This window comes from Cupressus sempervirens, chromosome 4 (assembly GCF_028749045.1).
Source record: "Cupressus sempervirens isolate cs-2001-9-10 chromosome 4, ASM2874904v1, whole genome shotgun sequence".
In the NCBI taxonomy this organism is placed as follows: domain Eukaryota; kingdom Viridiplantae; phylum Streptophyta; class Pinopsida; order Cupressales; family Cupressaceae; genus Cupressus; species Cupressus sempervirens.
Genome location: NC_143121.1, coordinates 134,031,183 through 134,048,266, shown reverse-complemented (window position 1 = coordinate 134,048,266; position 17,084 = coordinate 134,031,183). Strand labels below are relative to the sequence as shown.

Sequence of the window (17,084 nt, the reverse complement as noted above, 5' to 3'; positions counted from 1 at the left end):
GAGAAAACCACGTGGGAAAAACCCTCCCCCAAAAAGAGGTAAGAACCTAGTGAAGAACTGAAGAAGCCTCCAACAAGGGGAATGCCCCCTAAAATAGGAACAAGAAGTGATCATGAAGACCATCATGGAAGCATGAAGAAGCCACAAATCTTCCATAAAAAAGAAAACTATTGATTTGAAGAGCCTCCAAGGAAGAAGAAGGCACAAACTGAGTGTATTTATATGGTAGATGATCTATCTCACCGAAATGCATAGGTAGCCAGCCACTGCAATCGCCTCATATATAGGATCAACCACTAAATACATAGTTCACACTATCAAACCATCAAACCATGGATGCATTAGAACAACAGTAAAACCCCCCTTAATGCAGACTGGGTGAGATGACAAACAATTGAGAAGATGGGCCAAAAATCTCTTATAGACAAACCAAGAACGACGAGAGAGGAAGAGGTAACAACACCTATAAAGACACAATCACAATGATGTTTAATGGGGCTAATTTCATGGAAGGGACACTCACTTGACAAAGGGAGAAGGCCTAAAATAGCAAACAACTATCCCCCCATGGTGCTTTATGAAAAAAAAAGTGCAAGTACATCTGTCTCAAAACAATGTTTATGAACCTAAAATGCAAAAGTGACACTTTATCTCAGTGCATATACAAAACTACTTACAAATGATTTCTACAATGATCAAAATATGAAAAAGTTGACACAAAAAGGTAGGATAACCCAAAACAAAAGAAATCATGCTAGGGAAATGATCCTCAGACCTAAAACACCCAAGATATCCACCATAGAGCTAAAATGCCAAAAATATGATAGAAAGAGGATGGGATAGAATCTAAGGAAAAAGACAACATTTTTGAAAAGGGGACAAAACCAACTTTCCAAAAATATAATGTTTTCAAAAAATTGAGATGGGACGCAAAAGATATGCATGCTAGAGACAAAAACATAACTTTGGTCTTCAATTGAAAAAAAAGGAAACAAAAGTTTATCAAAACCTTAAAATACCTACACCAATGACTCTATCTTACAACTGGCTTTTCGATGCTTCTTTTGGATTCGAAAATACCTCTGTATGCTCAAGTTATGGCCAAAAAACCAAAGGTAGGTCCAAAATGACCTACGAGATGTGCAGCGCTGACATCATAAAAATAATGGATTAAATTTGATAGCCCAGCAACCGTCGAGGGAAAAAAGAAGCCATGTGGTGTGCCATGTCGTAAGTCTACATGGCAGCCATGTGTTAAAGATGACATGGCAAGGATTGATGTGGTGGTTCCATGTGGCACCCAAGCCATGTATCACCTGCACGTCGTGCCAAGTGGCACTGAGCTGGGCTGAAGTGAGCTACACATGCTGATTGTGTGCTGAGTTGGTGCTAGGCAGTGATAGGATCCACATGTCACACGAAGGAAGAGTCCACATAACTGCAAGAGGTGCTGATTGTACTAGGTGCTATGGCTGGTGGGAGATGAGTGCAGATCTGCTATCAGAGCAGAGAACATGGACTGAGTGGTGATCAACAGAGGTGCCACCTAGAGGAGGTTGTGCTCAGGTAGAGCATGGGCTAAGGTCGACCTACAACCACTGTGGGCTGCACACAAGTAGTGCAGCAGTAGCCCTATAGTGGCAGGGTGGTGGTGTTGTGAATTTAATATATTTTATTTTTATTTTTTAGGCACCTAATCATCTGTATGACTATATGGAAAGCTTGAAACAAAAATTTTTTGCCTCCCAAAGCTCTGTCTCCAAAATCATAAAATTTTATATGGATCCTAGCTAAAAGATTCCTTCTAAATCCAATGGAAGTGTCCATTTGGGTCCAAAGTGCTCCAAAAATTTGGTCTACCCCTGATTTGAAGAAAAAAGCACAAACAAAGTAGGGTTTTTGACTCCAAATCATAGCCTCAAAAATCCTTCAACGAAGTAGCAGTAGGAAGGCTCTAATACCATGTTTTAGTTGATGAAATTGAACTCCAAAGATACCTAGGATCACCTACATGTAAATAACCTATCAAAGGGAAGCCAAGGAAGGAGGAGCATGGAGTGAGGGAAAAACCCTAAATGGACATGAGAGAGAAAATATGCAAACACAAGAAAATATGTATTTACAATATGCTGAAAGTGTTATGTTATGAAAATACAATGAGGGAGCCCAAATATAAAGAGCTCTAGGAATCTTCTAGAAGGAGCTAGAAGATGCTAGGAGATAAGTGTGACAACTAAGCATACATCCACATGAGGTGAAAATTCCTTGAACAAGGTGAGAGGATAAGTATGACTTAAGAGAGAACAAACTCTCATATTGTCAACAACTTATAACTAACTCCTAGACTACAACTAATAAATGAAATGCATTTACCTAAGTAAGCTTAACTAAATAGAATAAATAATTGGTAAATTAATTATTTACTCTAACAATTTTCTCCTCATTCATGCTTAGGAGATTGTTTTCATGCACTCTTCACTAGCATTGACATCAATGATAGGGGCTTCATTATGTTAATTTACTGTTTCAATTCTTCAACTAGCTCAAGTGTCCAAAGACATTGTTCACGACCAAATACCAAGAGTTCTTAATGCTCTACTCATCATAGACACTCCCCCATATAGGAAGCACATACATTTTGTCCATTCAAACAATAGTTCTATGTGCCACAAGATTAATGCAATCTCTGCATCATCTAATCAAAAGTAGGCAAGGGCATAACCCCAATCATACCTCTCAAGTACTAAAAAGTATCTTTAGGTAAGGGCTTCATAATCATATTTGGAATCTGATCTTTACTACTCACATATTCTAACTTGATCTCATTTTATGCTCTCCTCTCTCTCAAAACATGATACTTAATAGATATATGCTTAGTATTAGAATGCAATACATGATTCTTAGACATATTTACTATACTTGTGTTATCACATTATATGATAATAGGTTTAGAAAATTTTATCTCAATATCCTTCACCATCTACTCTATCTACATAACTTGATTATAGTTATTTGTTCTTGCTATATACTCTGCCTCAATTGTACTCTATGAAATACAATCTTGTTTCTTTCTTAGCTAAGAGAATAATCTTCCTCAAATAAAGAATGTTTCACCACTAGTGCCTTTTTTGTCATATATAGTGCATGTTGAATCTACATCACTATAACCACATAGAGTGAAATCACTTGATTTATCATACCATATCCCATAATTAGATGTTCCCTTCAAATATCTAAATATTATCTTTACTATTGCATAATGATACTCTTTAGGATTAGCTTGAAATCTAGTTAAAATCCCAATTACATTTTCTATATCTAGTCTAGTGTGAGTCAGATATTGCAAACTTCCAATCATGGATCTATACTTCTTCTATTCAACTATAGGTTACATAACTTGTGACCAGTTACTATTAGTGTACCAATAGGCTTACAAGTTTCCAATCCAAATATTTTGAACAAATCTTTCAAATACTTAGCTTGTGAAATGAAAATGCTATCACTATTCTGCATAATCTACAAACCTAAAAAGAGCTTCATTTCTCCTATCATACTCATTTCAAACTCATTCTTTATTTCTTAAGAAAACTTATCATTTTTGTCATCATTTCCTCCAAATATTATGTCATCAACAAATATTACTATTATCAGAAAACCATTCTCAATTTATTTCAAATACAACTTACTATCCTCTATACCTTTAGCAAATCCAAGTTTTTCAAAATATTTGTCCAACCTTGCATACTGGGTTCTAGGTGCTTGCTTCAGACCATATAGTGCTTTCTTCAATCTACATATTGTATCTTTCTTTTCTATGAGAGGAAAACCTCCATGTTGTTCAATGTATAGCTCTCCTTCAAAATCTTCATTTGGAAAGGCTAATTTAACATCCATCTTATACACTTTGAATTTCTTGTTTGCTACTACTTCCATTCTAGCTACAAGGGCATACATCTCCTCATAATCTATTTTTTCTTGCTATGAATATCCTTTGCACAATATTGGCCTTGTTTCTTACAACTTCACCTTGTTCATTCATCTTGTTTCTGAATACTCATTTGGTTCCAATAACATTCTTGTCTTTAGATCTATTAGCTAATTCCCATGTTTCATTCTTCACAATCTAGTCTAATTCTTCCTTCATTTCTTGACTCCAATAATCATCTTTTCATGCTTCTTCTGCACTCTTAGGTTCAACTTCAAAAAAAAAACATAATTCACATCTTCATTTACCTAATTATTATCTCTACTCCTAATATATGTTCAAGAGGATGATTCTTTGATAGACTTCTTCTAGGGGTTGTCAACTCAACTATTTCTTTTGATCTAAGCTCAAATCTCTTCTCTTCAATCTGATTCATGCTATGTAAATCACCTTTATTCTCAATGATAACTTTCACATTTTCATGTTTAGTCTTTGGATCAACAACAGTTAACAAATCTATCTCTTCTACTACTTCATCTTTCTTAACTAATTAAAGTTCAACATCATAGTCATTCAAGAATCTTTCCGTAATTGCTTTAAATTCTTGATCTTCAGCAAAAAGTGAATTATTTTGAGTTTTTATTATCCTCTTAGGAAATCTACATGAATAATGACCAAACTCTTTACATTTCAAACAAATAAAAAATTCCATACCTTTTGGGTCTCTTTTCATAAGCAAATCAATACCTTCTTTGATCTTCATCTCTTCTTTAGATCTGGATCTATTTTTACTTGTGCTTCTATTTTTTTGTATGCAACAAATAGATTGTAGATCTAGAAACTTAATGCTTAGTTATTTACATGTTTATGATGTCTCACCAAGAAACTCGACCTTCTTGATGTCAAAATTTCCTCCATCAGACTTAGGACTATCCTTTCTGAAATGACTCTCCATTGATCTCCCAAAGTTGTCAAGGTTTCCCTTCAAGGACCTAAAGCTCTGATACTAATTGTTAGAATATATAGTCCACCAATATAAATGAGAGTGGGGGTGATTCATTTATCCAACTATTATCACATTTATCAACCTTATTAAATCTTAACCATTTGAGTAGTACAATCAGAAACAACAACAAGATACTCATGCACAATAATACTAGATATGTTAACTAGGGAAACCCTCGATCAAAGAGAAAACCCAAGTGGGGATGGTACCCATAATATGATGTACTAATATAAATATTTCTTATTAGAGGATGGACCCTATTAGGAGTCTGTAAAAGTATTTATTACATACTAGTCCCCCTTAGGAGACTTTGAATCCCTATTAGGAGATTCCAACCCTATTAGGAGTTATAAAAGGTAGATGGACCCAATGAACCCACTATATGAATGATCTTTGTATTATTCCTTGTAAAATAATGAACTTGAATTGTACCACTCTTTCCTCTTTCTTTATCATGTCAACCATACATTTTCTCTTTTTGACTTGTTACCAGATCACAAAATTCACATCCAATAATCCCTTGGATCACTTACTTGCATTCACCAAACAATCTTCTCCTTTTTGCACCTCCTTGTACTCTTTACAATTCATACTCGATCCACACACACTCCAAAAATAAGGAAAACATATTTCCTTTATCCCATATATTCAAAAATAATTCCTTGAGTTGGCTTTGAGACTTCCCCAATGAATTATAATAAGATAATTAATTATTTTGTAATTAAAATAGCACTGTTGGCTCACAATCTATACAACTTCTCATACATGCAACACTAGGGCTTGTGCACTTGTTGATGTCAGCATTAGGCTATCTTCTATTACTAACTATCTAGAGATCTCCAAATTATATATCTATTAGAAGATATAATACAATCACCAAAAACCACTTCTTAGGTACTTTGTCTCTATACTACTCACTGTAAATTAGACATATCTTCCATATGTCTTTAAATTACTTTACGCGCATTGAACCTCATCATTAGGACATAGTGTAGAACATTTCTTGAACCACACATCACCTGACAACCAAAACCATGTTTGTATGACCATGATCTCTATCTGCTAGTCTACTAGTCTTCACAAAATTACTACCTTGTTGACATCAATGACAAACACCATCATGAATACAACATGTCAACATTGCCACATGCTCTCCGAAACTTAGGATACTCCCAAAAATTAATATTATCAGCATTCATACTAATGGCTAGACCCTTTTTAGACTCCAAATCCTCTCCCCATCAAATTGTATTAAACCATCGATGTCATTCAGTATATAAGGACAATAAAGATCACCAAAATTGACAATATAAATAATCTCCTTGAGTTGATGTATGAAATAGAAAGGATTCTTCCTTAAATTCAAGGAGTCATCTACTCTAATCACAATTTATCTTCAAGATGAAGAGATGTTATGTAAATTTAAGGGATAAGAATTCAATCCATTGTCTTTCTTCTATGATGTTCATACTCTTCCTTTGCAGGGACATGGATTTTTATGGTGAGAATCTCTGCATGATTAGTTTTGGTTTTACTTTCATAAACATTAGTTCTAAGGTGAATATCTATAGATCTTAATGAATATGTGTTGGTTTGATTTAGTCAATTAAAGTTTCCAATCAAATATACTAGAGTTTTTGAAACATATTTATTTTTTTGTGTCATGAGTAGTCATAAAGATAGAAATCAATATTTTACATTGCATATCATCATTTATTATCATATTGGGATAGTTGGAAAATAATAATGATGACACATCCTGATTGACTGATTTCTTTTATAAACCTTCCCCTTTTCTTCCCAAAATGATGATCAATTATTATTATGATTTAGGCATTGAAATTTATAATTCTTAAATTGTTGCATCACTTGGTCATGATGGTTATCAATTACCTCTAGCAAGAAGCATTCCCATAGGTAAGGGGGAAAATAATAGTGAGTTATATAATTTTAAAAAATCTAAAATGGTAATAGCTTTATAGGTTAGCATTCAACTGGATTAATACATGTATGCTTTGGCTTTACAGTACCATATAAGGGAATTTATGTGGTTGTAGATATTTGGATAGCATTGAATGAAGGTTTGATTAACAAATAAATATTATTAAATTCTAGGTAGTTGATTGGGTAGCTCATGTGGTTTGAATTGGGAATCTACTTGATTGTTAGGTAGAACTAATTTCTTTTTGAAAGGTTGCATTTTTTGTGGTGTTCTAAATAGGTAGAACTTCTTGCAATTGGATTTTTTTTCTTAATCTTTTTTCTTTGTAGGATATCTTGTCTAAAGATATGGATGAATCATGATCTTATATAATAATAATAATCTTGAATTTTTATAATAAAGCCCATGTTGTATTGTTCTGTCTTAGTTTTTCATTTTTTGTATTATTATTTTTATCTTTATGCATAAGAAAACTTCATGTATACAGAGCTAAAAGATGCTCAATTGAGTTTTAGATCATGTTTCAAGTTTTTTAATAAATGGTCAAGTTCATATGTAGAAATTATATAGCTTGTTCTTCAAACAAGCCGTCATATTTACTGGTTCAATTCTTTAAGCTCTTGAGTGTAGTTTTATAGTTTTAGTTTATATCTTATGTAAATTGGAACTTGAACTAATCTAAAACTAATTATATATTCTAAGAATGCAAAAATGAGTGTGTACTTTTTTTTAAAACAAGATATCGTCATTTCGCTATTTAAATATAAGATTACAACATTTTGAATAATCATGCATCCCAATTACAGGTCTCCTTTAGCTAAGTAACCACATGTACAAATATCTTGTCCCTCTAGTTTACATAGAAATTAAAGCTAGCTTGAATGGACTATATTATCTATTTCATATCAAAAAAAAATTTAAAACATTTAAGCCAACCAAGAGAAAGGATATCCTTTCTCTTCCAACACAGTTACTCATTCCAATAGTCATAATGATGATATGTAATTTTTTTCATTTATGAAAACACATGATGTAAATGCTTATAGGAAATCTTAGAAATAAAGATATTTAGCCTTTGGTACTCATAAAATTGTCCAAGTATGAATTTGGTTTATAGTAGTGTATTGTTTTGTGTGTAACTTATTATTGGCATGATATTATGACTAGTGAAGTTAGATAGAGATAGTATACATGTTGATGATGATGTCTATAACCTTAGACATCAGTACAGACTGTACAAAAAAGAGATATCCATGATTTACTTGTGAAACAGGACAATAGAATTAAAGGAAAGAAATTATTTTGTTTACAAAATAATTACTTGACAAATTAAGGCTAACATCCTAGATGTTTACTATAAGTTGGAAAAGTATATTATGGTCTTAGCTAACCTAGTAACAATTTAAGAAAAGGCATGGTATTTATGCAAAGGACATCTTACAAATTAAGGTGTGCAAGTCAGTGATGTATTATAATATGTGAAATTTCTATAAAGCGATATATGCAAAGTTTTTTAAAGCTATTTTTATGATCTGAGATCAAGATGAAGATTAGATATTAGTCAAGAAAAAAATTATAGTACCTATATACTAGAAGTATAATTACTTGTTTGGGTAGTGAGATCTTCTTTTAATTGGAAGGGCATGTCTGGGCAATGGGCTCATCTTGCATCTACTATATTACAACTCCTAATAGGGTTAGCATAACTCCTAACATGGTTGGAATATCCTAATAGAGATTCAAAGTCTCCTAATAGGGAATCTCTATACTAAAATTTCTCATTAACTCCTAATAGGGTCCATCCTCTAACAAGGAACTTATATATCGATATATTATCTAGTGGGTATCATCCCCACTAGGTTTTTTTCCTTGGCCAAGGTTTCCCTAGATTTAAAAAAATGGTGTTATGAGTTATCTTTGTACATGGTTACTATTATTGGTTGATATTACTTTATTACTTTGTTATGTCTAGTTTAAAGTAATAAACAATATCTAGTTGGTGACTAAAGTTTGTAAATTATTGATTCACCCCCCCAACCCTAGTAATTCATATTTTTAACAATTGGTATCAAAGCATAGTTACTCAGAAGAGGCTTAATAGCTTGAGTAAGATTCCTATGGATATGAAATAGTTGATGAAGAACCAGATGAGGCAATTAAACAAATTGATCTCCTTACTAAAGAAAGAGATAAGCTGAAGGATAGATATCAAGACTCCAAAGTATATATTGGATAGTTGAAGGATAAGATTGAACATCTCATATCTAAAACTAGTAATGATGATTGTTCAAAGCAAAAGATAGAGTACAAGATCTTGAAGCATGAATTGAAGATTACAAATCTAAAGTTTAATTTGAATTGAAGATTGAGAATATAGATCTTAGAGCAAGTCTAGCAAAGAAGACATCTGAATTTAAAATATTGAAAGAAGATCATGAAGTACAACACTATTGTGAAAAGTGAACTAACTCAATGTAAGTAGAAACTTGAGAAGTTTTATTCTACTAGAGAAAAACTTGATGATTCAATGTCAATACAGAGATCTACTTATGATAAGATTGGTCTTGGTTATCTATTTAACATGTCAACAAAGAAACCTAAGATTAGATCAGATCTAAAAGAAAAAGCTAAATCTAATGATAAGATTGAATCCATTCAATCTTTTGATAAACTAAAGAAGTTGGACAAGATGAGGAAGTTTAGATTTTGGATGAACCAATGAAAGTGGAATCTCCTAAGGATATTAGGTATGAATTTAGAGGAAAGTATTTTTCATGTAATGAAATAGGTCATATGAAAAGAGATTGTACAAATAATTCATTTAATCATGTTAAGGATTTGTATTGTCATAATTGTCATGGTATGGGTCATAAAGCAATTGATTATAGGAAAAATTAATATGATAATGATAGAAGGAATAGTAGAATGTCTAGAAATACTAACCCTATAGATAGAAGAAGATCTAATGAAAGGACATTGAGAGAAGGAAGACAGATCGTGTGTTATAGGTGTAACAACTTTGGACACATAGATTAGAATTGCAATGCACTTGATGATTAGTAGAATCCTAGAAGCATAACTCCAATATGTTAGTTATGCAACAACTTTAGACATATAACAAATTATTGTAGAATGGATAGAAACTTCAGAGATAGAAGGAACAATGGATGAAACTTCAGAAATAGAAGGAAAAATGGAAGAAATGCTAGAAATGATAGAAGAAACCATGAGAGGAACTCCAAAACTAAGAAAGACAATGAGGAACAAAGAAATGTAGTTAGTTCAAACTTTAAGAAGAACTCAATGAGCCATTTGTAAAAGGATTAGACATCTTAGAGGAAAAGTTAGAGGATAGTGAGATAGGAAGATCGAAGTTAGTAATTGAGTTCGATTCAATTAAGTTGAATTAAGCTTGTTCAGAACACCAAAATTTTTAACTTCACTCAAAGATTGAATTATGGGTAGTGAAGTTGAGAAAAGGTGTATTGAGATATGTATCAATGGTATCTAAGCTTGCTTAAAATTTGGAACTTATCTAAACTTTTTATTAAGGAATTAAGTGTTACTATTATTACAAAGAAAGTTAGTTCCATAGCAAAAGATGAAAATGGTGTTCCTACTAAGAATTTCATGAAGAAAAGTTTTTTGGACCATTGTCACAATGAAAGGAAGCTATGGTGAGCCTCAGATAGCATTTGAAGATTAGATAGAAGATCTTGAGAAGATATTTGATTTCAAAATTTCGGTGAAAATTTTTTCATGTTTGCAAAGTATGCAATTAATATTGTTCAAATATAATGAATAAGATGGAGTATAGACTTGACTACCACTTCATTTTGATTACATCCAAAGCATGGAGCACTTAGAAGCAACTTGATAAGGAGATTTTGAAGATAATCCTATTTTTGGAAAGAGGTATTTTATTGTTTATTCATAGAATTTCTTCAACAAAGTTTATATTTGTTAGAATCATGGATATGTTAGTAGTTCATAATGCTAAGAATGAGGAGAGACTAAAATTTAAGGTTATTTCTGTGACACCCATAGAATAATTCAACATTACCCATTACACTAAATAATGTAGTATATTTGGAAGATGTAGGAAGTTATCTTTATAGAAAGTTTGAATCTATTGGGAGCAAGTATATGAACAAGGATATGGAATTAGTCTTTAATCATGATATGTCTGTGAAACTTGGATTTGAATATTTAAAAGGACTAGATCTTTTCAAATATCATTTCTATTGAGAATTAGACATGGATGAATGGACTCAGATTATACTAAGTAGAATAGATGATAGGAAAATATGGATGGAGAATAATGTAGTTGATATTTTAGCCAACCTTATTCACGAGGTAACTCATGTTAGCAAACAAGGCAGTGTACCTATAGGTGAGAAACTAGTTAAGAAGAAAGTTGAGAGCTATAAAAAAGTAGTTTATAATGGAAAGGCCATGGTGATCAAAACCTTTAAATAAGATGATGTAAGATTCCTAAGTAGAATCATTGCCTACTTTATATGTTGATGTTCTGAGATTGATGAATTGCCAACTAGATTCATATATGCAGCCTACAAGATATGTGTTGAGAAGGAACAAATTAACCTTAGGGAAATTCTTAGAATAAAACTTCTTGAAAACCTAGAGAAAATCAAAAGGACTAAGAATGATGTGTTTAGATTTCAATTTCTAATCAATCAATTATTTTTTCATGTATCCAGCTACTACTTCATCACTTATTTTTTATTGTTGAACTTTGAGAAGGACCAAGCTGAGTATAGATTTGGAAATTTTGAAGAGATTACCTAATTAACTCATCAGGCATATTTAGCGAAGGCATCTCACAAGAAGATAGAAACAATAATGAAGAAATCTTTATCAGAGGCCAATATGACTGAAAATGAGTTGCACGTAGTTAGGAAGATTATGAAGCAAGGTATAATATGTGTGCAACCTTTGTCAGTGTCTATTTCAAAGACATATTTAGGATAGAGCATTCCTTATGCAGTAGTGTTAGATGTATAACTAGGTGAGTCAAAGAGGAAATCAGAAAGATTAGTGGAAGTTCTAACCACCAAGACAAAAAGGGTTAAGCAACAAGCCACTAGACTAGGAAAAAGACAAAAGACATTATTAACAATTACTAAATCTAGTGAAGAAGAAAAAGAACAATAAACTAAATAGGTAGAGAAAGTTACTACTTCTAAATAGTCAACAAGAAAAGCTTAGCAACATTGGAAGCCAAAGATATAGAAGATTAATTTAGCCATTGCTAATGAAGGAAATTTTGTTTAGATGAAGAAAATTAATGACTTGTATAATGATATTGAAAAAGATTAGATTGATATCTCTACTATGAGATATATAATAGATAATAATATGAAAATTAAGGATATTAAAGGTATGGTAAATTAGAAGGTCTATGACAGACTTATTGAGAAGGCACCAGCTTGAGAAGAGGACATAGAACTTTGAAATTCTATGAGAAGGACTATATGCAAGATTGATGATGAATAAGAAGTCAAGAATTTGTTGAGCAGTCTAGGCCCTAGATCATTTCTTTTTATGGTGGGTGACAAGGAAAAGATTTGAAGTGAAACAATGGCAACCATAAGTTAGATGATGATAGAGTCTAAGGTAGCACCTTCACTAGCACCTAGAACCTTAGAAGTATTAGTAAGTGGTGACACAATGTAGATTGATGAGACCAATTTTACTAGTAACATTGATGATACTAACCCTTTTGAGAGCTCAAAATATCCTAAATCTCATGTCAAAGATATTCAAGAACAATTGAATAAAATTGAAGTAGAGAAGAGGCTATTAGAGGAAGAAAAGAGGAAAGTAGAAGAAGCCAAGTAGAAATTGCTTGAAGAAGAAATGAAGAAAAGCTTTGAGGAAGATAAGAAGAAGAGAATACATGAGGAATAAAAGAGAGAAAAAGAAAGAAAAGAGATGGGAGAGAAAGAGAAAGAAGAGAGAAGAGTCAAAGAGGTAGCCAAAAAGAAGAAAAGGGAATATAAATCTAAACCTTCTAGTTCATCTACTCCACTTTTCCTTGCTAGCCTGACAACTGATGATGATGATCAAAGTGACTTGATCTCATCTTTATCAAAACTTATTAAGAAGAACAGGAAACTGAAGATCCTACAAAGAACCCTGATGGAGGTTACTAATACACTACATAGTACTCTGGGAGTATAGCATACAAAGGTAGATCCTAAACAAAGGGCACAAGAAATATTGAAGTCTTTTAATGAATAATTTACAAACTAAATGTTGAAAAGTCAAAGGCACAAATTTCACATGATGCTAACTTGTTTAGCACTATTTGTTAGAATATAAAAAATTATTTGATGAGTCTTGATACTTGTGTCAAGGAACTTCATAAATGTCAATAGGATGAAAAGGTGTTGTACATTAAATGTACACTATCTCATAATTTGACCAAGGATCTTGATAGTCATATTAAAGGGAAGATGATTGAGTTAGAGTCTCTATCAAGAAAAATACAACAATCTTCTACCAAAGTTGATGACTTTGAAGGATAATAGCTAGTATTCATAATGATATTAGGTAATTGGAACTTTAGAAAGAATAATTTTTGAAACTATTTTTGGATTTCAAATAATATATTGCTCTAAAAATATGTATTGTAGAGAAACAATTGGAGGAATGTGTCAAAGCCAGGGACACCTACTCAAAAATTTTATATTCTGATCTTAATGTAGTTGAGATTGCATCATATGCCCTATGTGCAATTCTCACCTGTATTGAATTAGACAAGGATACACAAATAATTTTTTTAACCAATCTTAAGGCAATTTTTGATGATTGTATAAAGATACTATCAATTTAAGATAGAAGAATAGAGTTTTTGACAACAATTTTGATAATTTTTAACATTCTAACCTTTGTCATTTATGTCAAGGGGGAGAAGATGCATAAGAAAATTGTAAATAAGTTAAAAGGGAGAAGATAAAATTGTAAGGTATGAAATCATATTGTGAGGGGGAGTATATGTAAGACGGACAAGTTGTAATAGATGATTAATGTAATGTTACTGTATTGTTTTTTTGACAAGTTTTTGATACTTACCCAATTTTCCTTATTTTGTTTTCATTAATGCCGAACGGGGGGATTGTTGATAATAAGCTAATGAAGATATGTAATTTTTGTCATTTATGGAAACACATGATGTACATGCTTATAGGAAACCTCAAAAATAAAGATACTTAGCTTTTGGTACTCAGAAATTTGTACTTAGAAATTTGTCTATGTATGAATTTGGTTTAGAGTAGTGTATTATTTTGTATGTAACTTGTTACTAACGTTAGCTTATGACTAGTGAAGTTAGATGGAGATAGTATATATGTTGATGATGACATGTATAATCTAGGGCATCAGTATAGACTTTATGGAAAAGAGATATTTGTGTTTTACTAGTGAAACAAGATAGTGGAATTAAAGGAAAGGAATTATTTTTTTTGCAAAATAATTACTTGACCAATTAGGCTTGACATCCTAGATGTTTACTCTAAGTTGGAAAAGTATATTATGGTCTTAGCCAACCTAGCAACAATTTGAGAAAAGGCATGGTATTTATGTAAAGGACATCTTTTGAATTAAGGTGTGCAAACCAGTGATGTGTTGTGATATGAAAACTTTCTATAAAGTAATATATGCAAAGTTTTGTAAACCTATTTTTGTGATCCAAGATCAAGGTGAATATAAAGACCAAGTTGAAGATTAGAGAGCAGTCAAGAAAGAAGCTATAGTACCTATATATCAGAAGTATAATTACTTGTTTGGGCAGTGAGCTCTTCTTGTAATTGGAACTGAATGTGTAGGTAGTGGGTTCATCTTGCATTTATTGTCCTACAACTTCTAATAGGGTTGGAATCTCCTAATAGGAGTTCAAAGTCTTCTAACAGGGACTCTCTATATTGAATTTTCTCATTGACTTATAACAGGGTCCATCTTCTAACAAGAAACTTATATATCAATATATTATCTAGTAGTGGGTATCATTCCCACCATAGTTTTCCCTTGGCTAGGGTTTCCCTAGTTTAAAAAATATGGTGTTATGAGTTATCTTGGTGCATGGTTAATATTATTATTCAAAATTATTTTATTACTTTGTTATGTATGGTTTAAAGTTATAAATAATATCTAGTTGGCAACTAAAGTTTGTAAATTACTATTTCACTCTCCCCCCCCCCCCCCCCCCCCCCGTAATTCCTATTTCTAACAATCCAATCCCTCTAGTTTATATAGAAATTAAAGATAGCCTAAATGGACTATATTATTTAATTCATAGAAAAAGAAATTTTAAAACATTTAAGCCACCCAAGAGAAAGGATATCCTTTCTCTTCCAACATAGCTACTCATTCCAATAGTCATAATGAATCTAAGGCTAAAGGATGGGATTTTTATTTTATTTTAGCCCATTTTTCAGATCTAATTTTATGGTAAATTTTACAAGGAGCATTTTTATGGTGGTAGAAATTCTCCTAGAATAAACATAACAAATAATAAAAAAGAAAATTTTGAATAGACCATATCTATATGAATTAATGACCTATGTATGAAATACCTAATTTGATATGGGGATGGAAGAGAATTCGGAACCTTTTTCAATGTACCTTTCTTGCTCTTCTATATTATAAAGCTTTCTTTCCTTCCTTAATTCCAAGAGCCAACAACAAAGGTTATGGTTGATTGATAGGCTTTAAGTTGTGGGTCACCCTCATGGAATCAAGTTTTATTCCACCTCGAGTTTCAAATGGTGAGAGCAACCTAGGCCCAACTATTCTTCACCCATGGGAGACTAGTCTTTCCCTAAGCTCACACCCACAATTCCTACCTCACCCACTCTCATATCTAACTAGTTCTTATGTATTCTTAAAGGTGTAGAAAAAGAAGGAGAGTCCATAGGAGTATGATATGGAAGGTTAGGTGATAACTTACCATCTCTAGAGGAAGTGACAAGCATGTACACCTCCAAAAAAATTGGCAAAGTGAGAATATATGATGTTGATCATAAGACTCTCAACGCATTTCAAAATAAAGGCATACAAGTAATAGTGGGAGTCCAAAATGGAACTCCCTAACATTGCATCAAGCCAAGCTACTATAAGGTAGTGGGTTGCAAAGAATATTCAGCCCCAATACCCAAAAATTCTCATAAAATACATCTCAGTGTGGAATGAGATACTTCCTGATACACCCTACAAATTTAACCTCTTCCCTACCATGAAAAACATCTACAATGTACTCCAAGCCATCTAATTACACAACCAAATCAATGCCTTTAAAAAAAAAATCATTTCTTCCCTTAACAATTCATATCCTCCTTCTTTAGGAACTTTTAGCCCTAAAATAACCTCAATCATGAACTTCATCTTGGATTTCCTTTCACAAACAAAGTCCCCCTTTATGGTAGATGTGTACACCTATTTTGCCTATTCCTATGATCCCAAAGACATTCGTCTCCCTTATGCCTTCTTCCAAGAGGAGACCCCCAATGAAGTGGGTTAAACTAATTTGTTTGATGCAATTTTGGATTCTCTCATTTATACAATGGAAGCCTTGGGTCACTCAGACATTCCTATTATTGTTGCTAAAAGTGGTCGGCCTTCTTATGGGAATATTAATGGTGGTGCAAATGTAGCCAATGAAAAGAGTTACAAAAACAACTATATCAAGCATATTTTTTCTAGTCAAGGGAATCCCAAGAGGCCTAACCAAGCCATGTAGGGTTTTTTTTTAGACATGTCCAATGAAGATTTGAAGTCTGGGGCTGTCACAGAGAGGCATTTTGGGCTCTTTTAGGCTACTAAAATACAAGTGTACCCTATGAAATTTACAAGTTAAAATCTAGTTGATTTCAATTTGTTCCCCTACTTTTGGATACATACGCATCATTCTCTTTGCTAAGTGCCTATCAACATATACCTTTTCTTGGGGTTAAGCATACTACATGTTTTTCTAAGTCTTCAAGATATCCGAACTATGTTGTATCACATGCTTTACTCTTGAGACTCTACAATCCATAAGGATAAAAATTGAATATGAAGTAGCATCATGAAAATAAGCAATTAACACATTAAAGGAAATACAAGCTTTCCCATGCAACAACTATGATCTAAAAACAAACAACTTTTGGTGTCATGGCTATCCATTGGTCTTCCAATGGAACAAAAGAATT

The 17,084-nt window shown here is 32.5% G+C and overlaps 1 pseudogene; it reads left to right on the top strand.

Moving 5' to 3' along the window:
* Positions 1 to 6,332: 6,332 nt before the first annotated feature.
* LOC149560321 (glucan endo-1,3-beta-glucosidase pseudogene) lies at positions 6,333 to 16,750 on the top strand (annotated as a pseudogene).
* The last annotated feature ends 334 nt before the right edge of the window (positions 16,751 to 17,084 follow it).